This window comes from Nicotiana tomentosiformis, chromosome 7 (assembly GCF_000390325.3).
Source record: "Nicotiana tomentosiformis chromosome 7, ASM39032v3, whole genome shotgun sequence".
NCBI lineage: Eukaryota > Viridiplantae > Streptophyta > Magnoliopsida > Solanales > Solanaceae > Nicotiana > Nicotiana tomentosiformis.
Genome location: NC_090818.1, coordinates 41,675,683 through 41,685,212, shown reverse-complemented (window position 1 = coordinate 41,685,212; position 9,530 = coordinate 41,675,683).

The following is a 9,530-nucleotide window of genomic DNA, read 5'->3' as shown; positions in this document are numbered from 1 at the left end:
AGAAAGATTGCTACTGGGTAAACAAGGAGGTGGTGGTGGTGGTGCTGGCACCAGGAGAAGCGATCACCACCCACGTGGAGAGGTTCCTAAGTATTTACTCTTACCCCTTCACGTTGGGTCCCCTCAATCCATTCATTATGGACTTCTGCAAGAAATATCAAGTGACCCTCGGCCAAATTCACCCCTCTTTTTAAAGGATTGTGATACTGCTCTGTTTCTTCGTGAGCAAAATCGATGGGCTTCCTTTTACCCTCGGCCATCTCATAAAACTGTATAGCCCTCAACTCTATCGAGGTGGGATGATAAAGCTTCAATGCTGAGCCACCAAGGCTCCCTTCTCGAGCATAGACGAAGACAAGGACTGGGGTTGGATGGGCCGGTTTGTTCGAGTAAAGACCACTGACCTAATACCGACCGAGAGTATGCCATATCCGGAGAAATGGAATATGAAACGTAAGTCTAACTCCATCTTCGATTTTTGCTTATTGTTTTCACTTTTTCATCCTTTCTTATCGGTGTTTCATTTGATGCAGCCGTTGCCTGGATGCCGGGTGTAGTTCCCCATCTCGAGAACTGGGTCAGGAGTCTAGTATTGAAGTCAACACACGCTGAGAGCGCATGGCGCGATTTTTTAAAGGGCCGATGGGAGGCCAGTAATCACGGTAAGCCTTCTTCCCGTCTTAATAATTTGGTCATAGCTTAAACATTTTTCCGAGCTTACTTAGTTTCTTGTTTTGTAGGTCTCGGGAAGGATGCGACGATGAGGCCCCCGTCCGGTGAAGAAGAAGCCTCATCACCTATTTTGAAGCCGGCGAAGGAGAACAAAAGGAAGAGGGCCTCGACCTCAGAGGGGCAAGAACACAAAAAGAGAGCGGTTCACAAGCCTAAGAAGAACTTATCCCCCTGACCGTGGAGTCAGTCCAACTACTAAGGGAAGAAGAAGAAGAAGAAGAAGAAGAAGAAGAAGAAGAAGAAGAAAAAGAAGAAAGAAAAGATGGTTCTGGGCTGGTGGCCAGTGCACGAGCTAATACCGAGACTCAAAGGGTCACTGATCCGGTGGAGGCTGATATTATTCTACCCCGACTTGATAAAATCCAAGGGGAAGATTCGGTCGAAGTCCTCGGGCCGGTTAAAGTCGAAGGTGCCTTACCTCAGGGTGAGAGGGCCGCCAAGGGGGAGGCGAATGTTGTAGTGGAGACCGGGCTCGAGGCTTCTCGAGACAAAGAGAGTACCCCCAAAGATTTACTTGGGGTGATAGAAATTGGAGACTCCCCCTCATTTCCTTCATTCACCGAGGAAATGATTCAGGAAGCTCGGTCCATGAAGACTTTTCACGGAGAAGGAATCCATGGAGAGGAGGATCCATTTCGTGGTTATTTTGCTGGGGTGGAAGATGTCGCCGGTGTGAGCGATTTGGAGGTACCGAGGAAGAGCTCGGGGTGAGGATTCCTTGCGTTTTAAACTGACCAACCAGTTTTCGTCCCCTAGCACCGATCCCGGGTGCAAGCGAACGATCATTTTCACGGTCCCGGAAGATATGCGGGTTCTTGCTGCCCCGGTAGGGGTGGCTAGCTACCTTTGAAGTTTGGTCACGGAGGAAGACCAAGCTCATATGGACAAGGTGGGAGCACCTTGTCTTTTCAACGAGGCTCAACAAGTTCTAAACCGAGTAAGTCCATACTTTCTTTGTCAATGTCAACTTTCATACTTGTATTTTTCTCCCTTTGTATAATTTTTTGTTTTCTATTTTTGTAGGCCTCGGTTCTTCATCATGAAGATTTCTTCCAATCGCATGGGGAGCTGAGCCGATATGAGGCCGAAATCCTAGGGCTTACTTAGGAGAAAGATGCCTTCAAGCTTCTGAGCGAGCAAAGAGAAAGGGAAGCAGAGGGCCTTCGTGTTGAGCTAGAAGCGGCTCAGAAAGAACAAACTGATCTGGCCGAGCAGGTAAGAAGAATCTTAGAAATTAATGACACGGATTCGGGCGTGGTGGCTAATAGTTTGGTCCCACAGGTCCAGCGAAAGCTTGATATAATCGGGCAACTTCGCGAAGAAGTGGATGCAGTGAAGGCGGAGACCGTGGAGTGGAAGGAAAACATGGATCGACTTGCCTCAGAAAAGGAGGATGTCCGAGCTCAAGTGTCCTAGGCTGAAAACCAAATCCAAAGTATGAAAGAGAAAACATTGGTGCGAGCCAATAAAATTGAGGAGTTCCAGTCTCGATTGTGTTCAGCAACTTCCAATCGAGAGAAGCTGGTCACAGAACTTACAACGCCAAATCAGAGGTCGAAACGGCCAAGGCTGATGCTAATGCAATTGTGGACATTTATCGGACCGACACTGAAGCTGCTCAAGTTTGAGCAAAGGAGGTTGCCGAAGCTGCTCAGGCTCGAGAAAACTGGGTTTCCGAGCATGCTTAATGCCAGTCTTGAAGGGAGACTCACGAGGAGATCCATGCTCGTGGCTTCATTCTTACAGCCGAGATCGAGAGTACTAAAGAGCTTGAAGCCAAAGCCAAAGTGTTGGCCTTCCCTGATAATGATGATTCTGAGAGCATGAGCGGGTTTGAAAGTGGAGAAGGCCCCGAGAATGAAGATGCTGCTCCCGGAGAAGACTAGGCTCCGTAGGACTTAGTATTTTTTTTTCTCTTATCTTCTCTTCTCTATTTATTTTTTCTTCGGGGCTATTTTTGGGTCGTTGTAAAGAATTTTGATCGGGCCATGCTGCCCTTGTAAATGGTTTTTGACATATATATAAGATCTTTCTGCCTTATGAAGTTGTATTCTAAGATTCGAGGTTTAAACAATTTGATGAAAACCGAGCCATTAGAGCCCTTAAGCTTTATGATCGAGCGAGTGCTTGCTCGAACTCGAAGTAAGGTAACCCTTAGATTTTTTAGCGAGGATGGTCTCTCGAACTCAAAATAAAAACAGCCCTTAGGCTTTGCACTTTTTGTATTAGGCCGATATGGCCTTAGTAAAAAGATTATTTTTTGGATTTCTCTCCTTCTCGGCTTGAAAAAAGTTTTTTATCGTTTGTATTTACAAAACTTGCAATGCCTTAGCATAAAATAAGGAATTGATCGAGAGTTCGAACAATTTAGTACTCATTAGAGTTTTCGAGGCCTGATATTATCGAAGCCTTTTATGATTTTGCCGGGGGTAGCTTTTTAACCGATTTATGAAAGAATTCGAAGGCCTGTTTAATTACGAAATTAGGACGTCTCTGAACCGTGTTAATTCGGCCATAGCCTCTTAGTTCGGAATTTGCCCATTGGGCATAATTTTCCGTTTTACTTCGAGCTTGCCCGAAGTTTCAGTCCCCGAGTGGGGTGGCCTTGGCACATAAAAATTGAGGGTTTCCTAAAAGTTCTTATGATCTCGAAGTTTTAATAATTTTACTTTTTGGATGGTAGTCCCCGAGCATGGGGGAATTGTCCGAACTTTGGTTATGATCGGCCCTTAAGCCTGTTTACATAATAGATCGAGAGTATGACATCGTAAAGTAGAAAACTTTTCTAAGGCATCATGATATATCGGCAAGGAAAAATACTTCTCTTTATAAATGATTATACATGCGTACATATTTTGTGCCAGGGCTCGTGCAACCTACGCGGGCACGGTTCGTTTGGCCCTTACAAATTTCACTTATAGAGACCCTGCTGCTATGAAGTAATTTTCTCGCAACAAAGTTGACATTCGAGGGTAATTCCCCCCAGTATTCGAGGTTGATTATACAGAAGCCTCAGATACTATTGAATTGTTCTACGTTAGCACGATTAATGGTTGCCTCATTAAAAACCTCACCAAAAAACCTATTTGGAACAAAACCAGTCTAAGGGAAAAAGAGTGCAACACGTACTTTCAGACCTAACGACTTCGTGTCAAAGAACCCATCATTATTTCTGATCGAACACCTGCAAGAGTTAATTTAAAATATAAATGAAAATGGAAGGGGTCGTACCTTAGCAGTAGTATCGTTTTAGGAGTGGTATGTTCCAATTACTCGGTAGTTGTTCGTTGTTCATCGTGCCGAGCTTGTAGGATCCCTTTCCGGTGATTTCGAGAACCTGGTACTGTCCCTCCCAGTTCGGACCCAATTTTCCTTCATTCGGATTTCGGGTGTTGAGGGTGACTTTTCTTAGAACAAAGTCCCCGATGTTAAAATGCCGAAGATTGGCTCGTCGGTTGTAATACTTTTCGATCCGCTATTTTTGTGCGGCCAATCGGATGAGGGCGGCTTCGCGTCTTTCATCCAACAATTCTAGGCTCATATTCATGACCTCGTTATTTGATTCTTCTGTTGCATATCGGAACCTGTTGCTAGGTTCTCCGACCTCGACGGGGATAAGAGCTTCGGCGCCATAGACTAAAGAGAACGACATTGCTCTTGTACTAGACTTCGACGTTGTGCGGTACGCCCAAAGGACCTCGGGCAGTATCTCTCTCCACTTTCCTTTGGCGTCGGCCAATTTCCTCTTAAGATTCTGAATGATGGTTTTGTTGGTCGATTCGGCTTGTCCGTTCCCGATGGGATGGTAAGGTGTCGATAGTATTCTTTTGATCTTGTGATCCTCGAGAAATTTAGTCACTTTGCTGCCGAAGAATTGCTTTCCATTATCACATACAATCTCGGACGGCATCCCGAATCGACATATAATGTGGTCCCAAATGAAGTCTATGAATTCTTTTTCTTTGACTTTCTCGAAAGCCTGTGCTTCAACCCATTTAGAAAAATAATCAGTCATAAATAAAATAAATTGAGCTTTACCTGGGGCCGATGGGAGAGGGCCGACGATGTCCATTCCCCATTTCATGAACGGCCATGGGGATAAGACCGAATGGAGCTGCTCTCCGGGCTGGTGAATCATTGGCGCATACCTTTGGCATTTGTCGCATTTTCGAATGAATTCCTTTGAATCTTTCTCCATATCGATCCAATAATATCCTGCCCTGATCACTTTGTGGACCAACGATTCGGCACCGGAATGATTTCCACAAGTGCCCTCGTGAATTTCCCGTAGGACGTATTTGGTGTCTCCCGGTCTCAAACATATTGCCAACGGTCCATCGAACATCCTTCTAAACAGCGTTCCATCTTCGAAAAAACTGAATCGTGCTGCTTTTGTACGTAGAGCTCTCGACTCCTTCGGATCTGATGGAAGTATCCCGTTTTTTAAGTAGTTTATGTACTTGTTTCTCCAATCCCAGGTCAAACTTGTGGATTTAATCTCGATGTGACCTTCTTCGATAACCGATCTCATGAGTTGTACGACAGTCCCCGAGTTGAGCTCGTCATCTTCGACCGATGAACCTAAGTTTGCAAGAGCATCGGCCTCGTTGTTCTGTTTTCGAGGTATATGTTGCAAGGTCCATTCCTTGAATCGATGTAGAGTTACATGTAATTTATCCAAGTACCTTTGCATTCGGTCTTCTCGGACTTCAAGTCCTGTTGACTTTGTTTACCACGAGGAGGGTATCACACTTGGCCTCGATGACCTCTGCTCCCAAGATTTTATTCAACTCGAGACTTACAACCATGGCCTCATACTCGGCCTCATTGTTAGTTAATTTCGAAGTCTTGATCGATTGTCTAACTACATTACTCGCGGGTGGTTTTAGTACGATACCCATCCCGGACCCCTTCGTGTTCGAAGCACCATCCGTAAAGAGGGTTCAGACTCCCGAGGATGTACCTGATTTTATTAACATTTCTCTTTCAACCTCAGGTATGAGGGCCGGCGTGAAGTTGGCCACGAAGTCCGCCAAGATTTGAGACTTGATGGAGGTTCGGGGTCGATATTTGATATCGTACCCACTGATTTCTATGGCCCAGTTAGCCAACTGACCCAAAAGCTCGAGTTTGTGCAAAATATTTTGAAGTGGATAAGTTGTTACAACACATATCGGATGACATTGAAAATATGATTTTAATTTCTTACAGGCGCTTATTAAAGCAAGCGCTAATTTTTCTAAGTGTGGATATCTGGTTTCGGCCTCACCTAAGGTCCGACTAACATAATAGACAAGGAATTGCATACCTTGTTCTTCTCGGACTAGGACTCCACTTACCGCTATTTCCAAGACTGCCAAGTATAAGTAGAGTTGCTCGTCCGCTTTCGAGGTGTGAAGCAGTGGAGAGCTTGATAAAGTAAAGTACCTCTAAGGCCTGTTGGAATTCCGGAGTCCATGCAAAGCTACTCTTCTTCTTAAGCAGCGAGAAGAATCGGTGACTCATATCTAAGGACCTCGAAATGAATCGCCCTAAGGCATCTATGCGCCCCGTTAGCCTTTGTACGGCCTTTACATTATCTATGACCATGATATCCTCGATAACTTTGATTTTATAGGGGTTGATCTCGATTCTCCGATTGGATACCATGAAGCCAAGAAACTTGCCCGAGCCGACCCCGAATGCACACTTTTTCTGGGTTGAGCTTCATATTGTACTTCCTCAGTATATCGAAAGTCTCCTGCAAGTGTTTTAAATGGTTCTCTGCTCACAGGGACTTAACTAACATGTCATCAGTATAAACTTCCATTGATTTTCCTATCTGTTCTTCGAACATTCGGTTTACTAGGCATTGATAAGTTCACCAACATTTTTTAGTCCGAACGACATTACATTATAACAGTAGGTGCCATATTTAGTGATAAACGAGGTATTTTCTGATCCTCCAGGTTCATCTGTATTTGGTTGTACTAGGCATCGAGAAAATTGAGAATCTCGTGGCCGGCCGTGGCATCGATCATACGATCGATATTAGGCAAAGGAAAGGAATCCTTAGGGCATGCTGTGTTCAAATCTTTATAATCTACGCACATTCGAAGTTTATTTCCCTTCTTAGGGACTACCACTATATTTGCTAACCATTCGGGATATTTTACTTCACGAATCGACCCTATTTTGATAAGTTTGGTTACCTCCTCCTTGATGAATGCATGCTTAACCTCGGACTGGGGCCTTCTTTTTTGCTTTACCGGAGGGAAATTCGGGTCCAAGCTTAATCGATGGGTAGTGATTTCCGGTAGGATCCCTGTCATATCGAGATGGGATCAAGCAAAGCAATCCATGTTATCTAAAAGGAATTGAATAAGTTTTTTCCTGAGCTTGAGAAGTTAACCCACGTGCCCAGGAATACCTTTCGTTCGGACAGGTACTCGATCAGTATGACTTGTTCCAGCTCTTTGACCGTCGATATGGTGGCTTCGAAATCGTCGGGAATTATGAGGATCGAGGGATCCAATAGTCATCGTCCTCGTCTGTCCCCTGCTTCTCCGATTGGGTCGAGGCTAGTATCTGTGGTTGCTATTTGACCTCTTGTTTTCCCTTTTAATCTGATCCCTTTTGCGGATAAGAGTGCCAAAACTGGTATCACTCCGTCGACTGAAAACATCAACTTGGCGGCGGGTTGCTCCCCGTACACCATTTTGACTCCCTCTGGTGTCGGGAACTTCAGAACTTGGTGTAGGGTTGAGGGTATTGCCCTCATGTTATGGATCCAAGGCCTTCCGAGCAAGGCGTTGTACCTCATGTCACCCTCGATCACATGGAACTTTGTTTCCTGGATGGTTCCGGCCACGTTTACTGAAAAAGTAATTTCTCCTTTGGTGGTTTTGCTTGCCATGTTAAAGCCGTTAAGAACTCGAGCTGCAGGCATGATTTGATCCTGTAGGCCGAGCTGTTCTACGTCTCTCGATCGAATGATATTGATTGAGTTACCTGGATCAATCAAAACTTAACTTGAATTTTATTCATAAGGACAGATATTACCAGTACGTCGTTGTGGGTTGTGAGATCCCCTCTGCATCCTTGTCATTGAAAGAAAATGTCCCTGCCGGTACATAATCCCGAGTTCGCTTTTCCCTCGTAATCGACACCTTGGTGCGCTTGAATATGGGTCCCTGTAGAATGTCGATTCCACCAACGATCATGTGAATTACGTGTTGTGGCTCTTCTTGTTCATTTTTTCTATTTGCACCCCTGTCTCTGAAATGGTTCTTAGACTGGTCGCTCAAGAATTCTCGAAGATGCCCCTCGTTAAACAAACGGGCTACCTCCCCCCTCAACTGTCTGCAATCTTCTGTTCTATGGCCATGAGTGACATGATACTTGAACATTTGATTAGGATTTCTCTGGGTCGGATCAGTCTGTAGAGGTCAAGGCCACCTGGTGTCTTTGATGCATCCGATGGCTGATACAATAGCTGACGAATCGACGTTGAAGTTGTACTCCGATAGTTGAGGTGCTTCTTTGGGTTCGACGTTCCTGTAGAAACCACTCTTACTCATGAGCCCTCGGGGGCTCTATCATCGATCATTTCTTCTATCACTTCGAACGGGGTTGCGTACATGACCATTGTTTCTCCGATCTCCACCGTATGGCTAATATCGATCTCTGTTCGATCGTGGTTCTCGGTCAAAATCCCTTTGAATTCTGTCGACGGGCCTGTTTGGATAAACGGACCCGGTAGGAGCCCCCAACTAGTCATCCCCGACCTTGATTTTTGACTGGTACCGATTATGCATATCGGCCCAGATTACAGTTGGATATTCGATCAAATTCTACTTTAACTGTTGTGAGGCCACCGAACTTCGTATGTTTAGCCCTTGAGTGAAAGCCTGAATGGCCTAATCTTCTGCGACCGGGGGTAGATCCATATGTTCCATTTGGAACCGAGATACGAATTCTCTGAGTATCTCGTTATCTTTCTGCTTCACTTTGAAGAGGTCCGACTTTCTGGTCTCGACTTTTATGGCTCTGACGTGTGCCTTGACGAAGGAATCTGCGAGCATGGAAAAAGAATCGATGGAGTTAGGCGGCAAATTATGGTACCATATCATCGCCCCCTTTGATAAAGTTTCTCCAAATTTCTTTAGCAGTACGGACTCGATCTCATCGTCCTCTTAATCGTTCCCCTTTATTGCGCATGTGTAAGAAGTGACATGCTCGTTGGGGTCGATAGTTTCATTATACTTGGGAATTTCCGGCATGCGAAATTTCTTCGGAATGGGCATAGGAGCCGCGCTCGGGGGGAAAGGTTTTTGCATGAACTACTTTGAATCCCTTCAAAATTGGTGGTGCCCCCAGAATTTGATCAACTCGGGAGTTATATGTTTCCATTTTTTTATAATTTGCTTTAATCTTCTTCTACCCTGATTCTATTCGCTTTGTCAGTTCCTCGAGCATTTTCATAATAGTGGGGTCGGTCCCCGATTCATTCACGTTTGACCTTCCCGGCACTAGTTCGGCCTTGTGAATAACTTCCAGTGATGGTTCGGGTTCGACCCTACTCGGTGCATGGTTCTGATTTTAGAGTTATGTTATTGCAGCTTGTTGAGCCTGCAACATTTTGAATATTATTCGAAGGCTGATTCCGCCGTCTTCGCCACCCTGTGTGTTCTGACCGGCTGATCGAACGTCTCTGCAGATGCTATTTTCAGGGTCGACGCCCAAATTTGCATTCAGGGCAACATAGGAACTGACGTCGACGGGGTCTTCAAATGGTACTCCCTCGAGGTGAACCTGAG